The sequence below is a fragment of the Amia ocellicauda genome, chromosome 14 (genome assembly GCF_036373705.1).
Source record: "Amia ocellicauda isolate fAmiCal2 chromosome 14, fAmiCal2.hap1, whole genome shotgun sequence".
Taxonomy (NCBI): Eukaryota; Metazoa; Chordata; class Actinopteri; order Amiiformes; family Amiidae; genus Amia; species Amia ocellicauda.
The window spans coordinates 9,616,147-9,624,356 of NC_089863.1; the positions used below are offsets into that span (position 1 = coordinate 9,616,147).

The following is an 8,210-nucleotide window of genomic DNA, read 5'->3' on the forward strand; positions in this document are numbered from 1 at the left end:
TGAGTGACATTTAAAGGCGCATTTAGATGGAACAGAATATGTTTTTGAATAGAGTCTCATTTTGTCTGAGGTTTGGCCAGTATGGTCTGGGGTTTTTGTGTTGCGTTTACAGTTTTGAGAAAATGTAGTATAATTTCAGGAAATGTGTGTAAAGGGTTGTGAAAAACTGTAATAGTGTTGAGTCTTAGTGACTGGAGTTTGGTATATTGAATGGCAGTGGTTTCTACCTGCACTGAAAAAAATGAATTGTAGGTCAAGCAAATTACACATATTTAATATACTTAAATATAATTTTAAACTTTGTTTTTGTTGCTTTTAATTAAAAATAGTCAAACTTCAATTGTGACTTGTTGAAATGTAAGAGTAGGATGGAAGAAACAGATTAAACACTGTTGGTTGTCGTTGTATCAGTTACAGACCAGAGCAGACAAGGTAACTCAGGGGACTCAGGGGACTTTCCAGCCCCTTCACTGGCACAGTTTCATGGCAATTCTGGTTTCATCCCAGTGCCAGACGCGGGCAGGAGAGAGGCTCTGAGTCTCCAGGACCTCTTTATACAGGTTTACTAGCAGGGGTCAGGGCTGTCCCTTGTGCTTCTGTAATGCATTGATAATGGGAAGAGACGCCAGAGAGCCGGCCTTTGTCCAGCAATCTGACAGCAGCATTGACTCTTCAATGGTGGCTTTAGCTCCAACACAGCCCAGCAGCCCTGTGGACGTCTGGACATGCATGTACAAGGACTGTACATTTTGTTCTTTCATTTTATTAATGTAATTATTTTCTCTTTGCTATATCTGTAAATGCTTTGGCAACACTTGTGTAAACTTGTCATGTCAATAACGCTTGTTTTGAATTTGAGTGTGTCTGTATGTATGTGTGTGTGTGTGTGAGTGAGAGTGTGTGTGAGTGAGTGTTAGAGAGAGAGAGGGTCAGTATGTGTGATAGAGATTGTGTTGAGTTGTGAAATTCACACTCAGTCCTTACTGGCAGTGTGAGCTCAGAGGGGCAGTATATAAGCACACAGACCCTCAGTGCGGCACTCACACTCGACCGCTTCAGACCAGACCCACCGCCAGCGAACTCTCTCTGCGTTTCTGTCCAGGTCAAGTGTCTCCATTAGAGCATGTATTTAATCTCTGTTAGAACATGGATTTCTCTCTCTCTGTCTGTCATTCTGTCTCTCTCTCTCTGTATGGCTTTCCATTTCTTAGTCTCTGAGTTTATTCAAGGCATAGTAACCTTCTCTCTCCCCATCTCTCCTTCCCTCTCTCTCTGTCTTGTACCCCCAGGTGAAGATGTTGATGTCAGTGCTGTGTGTGTTGGCTGTGCTGGCGATCGGCCCCGGCCAGAGCCAACCCTGCGTCAGCCGAGTACATATAGGTCGATACAATACATTCATCAAGAGGCACGTACCACCGGGCTTCCCCAGGAACAAAGACAAAGAGCATTGGAGACGCTTCTTAAGTTCCAGGGGACTCTGTGGCCGAGTCCCAACCCAGACCTTCATTGACTCGTCTCGGGCGAACGTCGACAACGTTTGCAGGGCAGGAGGCAGGAGATTCTCGCAGAACAACCAGGGGAACCTGTGTGTGAGCGCTAACATGTTCACAGTGTACAGCGTGCAGAGCAGCAACATACGCAGGAGGTGTAGTGTCACTAGAGTCAGTCGTACCCAGAGCTTCATCACGCTGGCCTGCGACAACATCGACAACCTCTGCCGGCCCGACCACTTCCAGACCACCAACAACCGGCCCAATGCAGCGAACGGACGCTGCCAGTGATTCTAACATCATGCATGTGTATTATTGTGATTTAGTTTTCTGTTTCCCCACAATAACCAGCAATAATGATCTATGATTTCCTGTGAGATCTTATGATTTTAAAACTGTATCTGTGGTTTCAACTATCTCTGCCTTTACACTGTCTCTCTGCTGTGTGACGCGCTGGGTGTGTCAGTCTCCTGAGAGCTGCGTCTCTCACTCTGACACCCCCCGCTGTCTCTGTCCTGCATCGCAGAAAGTATAAAATATATAAAATAAAGTATTTTGCAGAGCAGCTGGTGTTGTGGGAGAGTGTTGTGTGACAGAGGACTGGGCTGTATAGCACACAGGGCCTGGGGGGGGCACTAGAGTGGACACAGAGGGTCTGCTACAGACGGTCAGCAATAATACAGTCAGTGCTACTCTGTTCACAAGATCACTGGGGAATAATGTATGAATAAAAATATACAATTCATGGTCAGGAAAATAATCAACATTTTAATTCCTAACTACTGTATAAAAGCTTGCAAAGCCTTAAAATTTGCGTCAGTAAAAGTCTGTACCCGAATCTTTGAGTGGGACAGATAGCAGGAGGTTCAAGCTCAGGTGTGAGTTTATGAAAAATTCATGTTAAAGTACACAAACACGTGGGATATACATCTCTGGAAAAAATTAAAAGTTCAGAAATCAATGTTAAGTGGTCTCTTAATTTTGTCCAGAGATGTATATATATGAAACAGATTGTCCTCTAATGGAAAACCATTCAAGGAAGGATGGACAGCAGCTCCCGGCTAAAAACAGGCCACATTCACCGATGTCACAAAAAAATACTTAACTTATATTAGAAAAACATCATGATGCTTACGCATTTCGCACCAGGGCACGGGGTCCCCAGGACCAGCACTGAGAGCCAGTGGACTGTATAGACTGGCTATTGCTGTTCAAACAGTGAACGGTGATGAGTGTGGTGGTGATGCGCTGCTCAAACTGGGGGGAAAAGAGTCTTCATTGTGCAGCTGTTTCATGATGTATATGGGGGGAATTCTTATAGTCAATTTTACTAGCTTTACGTAGGATCTTTTCTGATGCTCTCCTTAGGGATTTGGGGTATTTTTGTCGTCCAAGCTTTTATTTAAGCAATTTTAAGAAGGTTTATTGTTTTATCCCCCTTTCGAATCGTGTGCCTGGGTGCAGCCTTCGGTCAGAGTATTGGTGTAAAAATAAATGTTACACTTACCTGTCTGTTGTGGTGTCCTGGGGTCCTGATCTGTGACTGCGCATGGATGTATGAGAGTGAGCATCTCATGCGATAATATTTAAAATTTAAAATGGTCTGCTTAGTTGTTTGTTTTGTTGTTTTTTTATTTTACTAGTCAAGAACAATGTGCTTTTGAAGCCTACTTCAAACATCAGTCCGATCTTTTAATTGGTTTTTCATGGATTTAGCATTTTATTTTCCTTGGATCAGACTGTCTAAAGCTAACGTTACATCAATTCTCATATCCACAATTGCACTTGGAACTACCGAGGGAAGGGCCGATTGCTTCTGCTCTTCTTCCCATACTTGGCCTGGTGTGGGTGAGTGACACCGTGCTGCTGTTCTTGTTTGTTGTGGTGTTCTCCACCTGGAGGGTCTGCTTACTGCCGGCCCGACGGAGAGACGGATTCCCACAAACCGTGCACCCTGCTGGAGTATCTACTCTACTGCCTGCAGGTACATGCAGATACACAGACTGCTGCACAGTTACCTCGTAGCCAATGAGATTATTATTGACAAGAACCATATCATGTGCCTCACTGAGACCTGGCAAACAACTTTTATGATCTCAATCAATCAATCCCGCCTGGTTACTCATATTGGTCAACCTCACTCTACTGGGCGAGGCGGCGGTGTTGCTGTTCTGTACCGGGATAATGTTAAAGTTAAACCTATCCGTTTACCTCAGCACACTTCTTTTGAACATCTGGCTGTTAAACTCCTGGGTTCTCAACCACTAATCATTTTAACAATCTAAAGACCACATAAGCCATCTGATCTGTTGATTATTGACTTCTGTCTGTGCCATGTCCCCCAATGTACTCCTTGTAGGTGATTTTAACATGCAAATCGATGAAACTGAAAAATGTAGATTTGCTGCTGATTTTATATTTTTACTGGATAAGCCTGACATCACTCAAAAATGTCTATGGGTTGCGATGCCTCGTTGACCCTCCATGGTGAGGTGCCTCTGGGGTGGGTTGGGCCTCATAAGCCTTACATGGTGGGGATGAGGTGCCTCGTTGGACCCCCAGAAGTGGCTGTTGCTGGAAGACAAAAAGACACTTGTGCTCAGACTAACCCTTGTCAGTGCATGATGAACAGTTAGGACTTCTGTCTTTTCAGAATTAAGCATAAGAAAATGTCCTCCATGTTTTAATCTCGGACAGACAGCAGATTAGTTTTTTCTAGGTCTATGGTATTGTTAGTGCTGGGGTAAAATTGCCACTGTATAACTCTTAGGAAATATAAGAAACTTTCCAGTAAGTTTCTAGTTAAAACTTGCTCATATTATGTTTTCTCTGCTCAGACTTATCTACCCAACAGATGGAAACAATTTCTGCTGCTGTGGCAGTCCTTTAGGTAGGGAACTGAAACTATCTATGAAATGTTTTTCTCAGTAAAGTGTGTACTGTGACCTTGATACCAGTGCCTCCATGTCTGGACTAATTACAATGAATACCTTATGAAATATTGTTTGCTGTGCTGTGTACTGTGTCATTGATATCAACTCCTCCATGCTTGAACTAATTACAAAGAATACGTTGTTAAACATTGTTTCCCATGTCTCGGAACTGCTTCAGGACATGTGCCAAGAAAATATCATCCAGGTTCGGGATGGCCCGGAAACTCATGCAAATTTACACTTGTAAATGTATAAAAGGCTGTGTGAAACTTACAATAAACTGAAGAGAAACAAACTGTCTTTGTGTCAGTGGCTTTCCTTCCCGAGCTCATCTCCTGCTGAGAGTCTCTGGAAGCGCTGACTGGGGTGCCTGATTCACTGGGATCTGAAGGGTTGCTTCAACTGAAGTGTTGTACCTTAACAGTTGGGATTTACTGACAAATATAATTGTGTGTCGTCTGCGAAACCGTGAAAGTTAGTATTATGTTGTCGAATTATATCAACTAAAGCATGTATAATTAAAAAAGTATAGGTCTGAGGACTGAGCCTTGTGGGACTCCGTACTTAACCTCAGTTAAATTTGAGTGGTTCTCGTTAATCTGTGCATATTGGAGTCTGTTTGACAGATATGATTTAAACCAGAAAAGAACATCGAGAGATAGGCCAACATGGTTTTCTAAGCGGTGTAACAAGACTTTGTGGTCGATTGTATCAAAAGTCAAAATAATAACACTTGGCGTGCCCTAAGTCGGAGGACTGAAACACGTCATTCAATACTTTTAACAGGGCCGTTTCTGTACTATGGCCGGAGCGGAAGCCTGATTGGAATTTTTCTTGAAGATGATTATCAGTTAAAAAAGCTTACAATTGGTTTGCAACTAATTTCTCTAGAACTTTAGAAAGGAAGGGAAGGTTTGAGATAGGTCGATAGTGTTTTAATAGGTTAGGGTCGGCACTGGGTTTCTTAAGAAGTGGTTTAATTACAGCTATTTTAAATGATTCGGGAACAGATCCTGGGAATAAAGAGGCATTAATAATATTGAGTATTAGGGAAATAATTAATTTCAGAGATTGTTTTAGCAGTTTAGTGGGTATAGGGTCTAGTGTGCAGATTGTAGTTTTCATTTTAGTAATTACAGAGACCAATTCCTGGTGATTTACTGCGTTAAATGAGTCCAAGGTAGGCAGGGGCTGTGAAGGAGTAAATGTGTCGACTGTAGTATCTGTGTATGTTCCCAGTTCTATCTATTTTCTAATGCCATTAATTTTGCTATTGAAATATAAGCAACACATAACTACCTATCTCTGATCACAACGCTGTCATGTTCGAAGTCTCTGTCCACCTTCTTAAACATAATGTCCAACACACCATTTCCTTTAGAAACATAAAAAACATCAACCCCACTGATCTTATCAATCTGATTCAGACTTACCCCAGTCCTGACTCCAAGTCTATTCATAATCTCATTGTGCACTACAATGACTGCCTTTCCTCTTCCCTGAATACCCTCGCTCCCTTTAAAACCCTCTCTGTCTCTTTCACTCACACTGCTCCCTGGTACACCCCACAATTACGCCAGTTAAAAACTATTGGATGGCATCTAGAACGCCTGTGCAAGAGGACTGGCCTGGTAATTCACTCCCAAACATACACAGATCACCTGTTGATTTACAAGAATGCTCTCTCTGCTATCATCAATTCTGTTAAAAATAACTAAAAAGTCCTCTTCACCACAGTAAAATGTTTACTTCAGCCACCCGATAACTTCCCCTTCTGACCACTCCCCTGAACAGTCTGGTTTTCACTTTAACCACAGCACTGAAACAGCCCTAGTAAAAATCACCAATGACCTTCTCTGTGCAGCGGACTGAGGCGTACTATCCATTCTCATCCTTCTTGACTTGAGTGCAGCCTTTAATACCATTTCCCATCCACTCCACACAGAACGTTTGGCTGGTGTTGGTGTCACGGGTGTTGCACTCTCTTGGTTTTCTTCTTACCTCATTGACCGTCAACAGTGTGTGCAAATTAAAAAACACAGATCAGGGTGTGTAGCTGTTTCACAGAGTGTCCCCCAGGGGTCAGTGTGGGAACACTTCTTTTCATAATTTACCTCCTACCGTTGGGCAAGATTATGCGTCATCACGAACTCAATTTTCACTGCTATGCTGATGATACGCAGCTTTGCATCTCCATTCTCCTCCGTCCCACTTCCCTTATTAACTGTCTCCAAGACATTAGGAGCTGGATGAGCACGAACCTCCTCAATCTTCACAGCTTCAAGAGGGAAGTCATGCTTTATCGGCTCTAAATCTATTCTTTCTAAACAGCACAACCTTAGTATTAACATTGATGGTTTTTCAGTTCCACTGTCATCACAAGTCAAAAGCCTTGGTGTCATCTTGGACAGCATGCTCTCGTCTGAACCCCATATAAAAGTCATTACCCGGACATATTTTTTCCACCTCCGCAACATCTCCAGGCTTCATCCTTCATTGTCACACTCCAGCACTGAAACCCTTATCCATGCGTTGGTCACTTGTTGATTGGACTACTGCAATTCTCTCCTTACTGGTATCCCTATTAAACACACCAATAGACTACAATTGGTCCAGAACTCTGCTGCCAGAATACTCACCTGCACTAGATCATCTGAACAGATCACACCAGTCCTTATCCATTGACACTGGCCCCACGTGCACTACCATGTCATCTTTTAAGTTGCTTCTCCTTACTTACAAAGCCCTTCAAAACCTGGCACCTACCTATCTGTCGGACCTTCTACCAGCCTATGCCCCTTCCCGCTCCCTCCGTTCCTCTTCTGCTGGTCTCCTTATCACCCCCACACTCCGTCTCTCTACCATGGGTAGGCTCTGGAACGCACTCCCCTCACAAATAAAACAAGCAGACACTCTCATCTCTTTTCAAAACACTGCTCCTGACCAGGGGCTCCAGACACATTTTAAAGCAGAACAAATACATACATACATGTACATGTAAAATTGACTGTTTGCGCGTCTTTGTGTCGGTTTCTGTTTGTGTGGGCGACAGTTCTGCAGAGCTGGCAGGGAGCAACACATTTACCAATGCGGCCTAAAGTGAAGTGAAGTCATTCAGCTGTGGGTACTTGGGTGTTAGTGTGAGTCTGAGAGTGTGTGTGTGTGTGTGAGAGAGACAATGTATGTGTTGTCTTCACACTCAGTCCTTACTCTGAGCTCAGAGGGGCAGTATATAAGCACACAGACCCTCAGTGCTGCACTCACACTCGACCGCTTCAGACCAGACCCACCGCCAGTGAACTCTCTCTGCGTTTCTCTCCAGGTGAAGTGTCTCCATTAGAACATGTGTTTTATCTGTTAGAACCTGTATTTCTCCCTCTCTGTCTGTCATTCTGTCTCTTTCTCTCTCTGTATGGCTTTCTGTTTCCCTCTCTTCCTCTCTGAGCTTGTTAAAGCACACTTCTCAGGCGCAGTAATCGTCTCTCTCATCTCTCCTTCCCTCTCTCTCTCTCCCTTCCTCTCTCTCTGTCTTGTCTCCCCAGGTGAAGATGTTGATGTCAGTGCTGTGTGTGTTGGCTGTGCTGGCGATCGGCCCCGGCCAGAGCCAGCCCTGCGTCAACCGAGTACATATAGGTCGATACAATACATTCATCAGGAGGCACGTACTGGACTTTCCCAGGAACACAAACATACAGCGATGGAGACGCTTCTTAATTTCCAGGGGACTCTGTGGCCGAGTCCCAACCCAGACCTTCATTGACTCGTCTCAGGCGAACGTCGACAACGT

General features: G+C 43.8%; 2 long non-coding RNA genes across 2 annotated transcripts in view; both read left to right on the forward strand.

The window, feature by feature from the left end:
- Positions 1–1,013: 1,013 nt before the first annotated feature.
- LOC136768610 (uncharacterized) lies at positions 1,014–2,055 on the forward strand. The gene is made up of 2 exons (XR_010822005.1): positions 1,014–1,102; positions 1,290–2,055. It is a non-coding gene; the product is annotated as an uncharacterized LOC136768610 (long non-coding RNA).
- Positions 2,056–7,668: 5,613 nt separating this feature from the next.
- LOC136768015 (uncharacterized) overlaps positions 7,669–8,210 on the forward strand; it is a 1,062-nt gene continuing 520 nt past the window's right edge. The window contains exons 1-2 of the long non-coding RNA XR_010821935.1: positions 7,669–7,745; positions 7,966–8,210. The exon at positions 7,966–8,210 is cut by the window's right edge and continues 520 nt beyond it. This is a non-coding gene — a long non-coding RNA (uncharacterized LOC136768015). The remainder of the gene's footprint in view (positions 7,746–7,965) is intronic.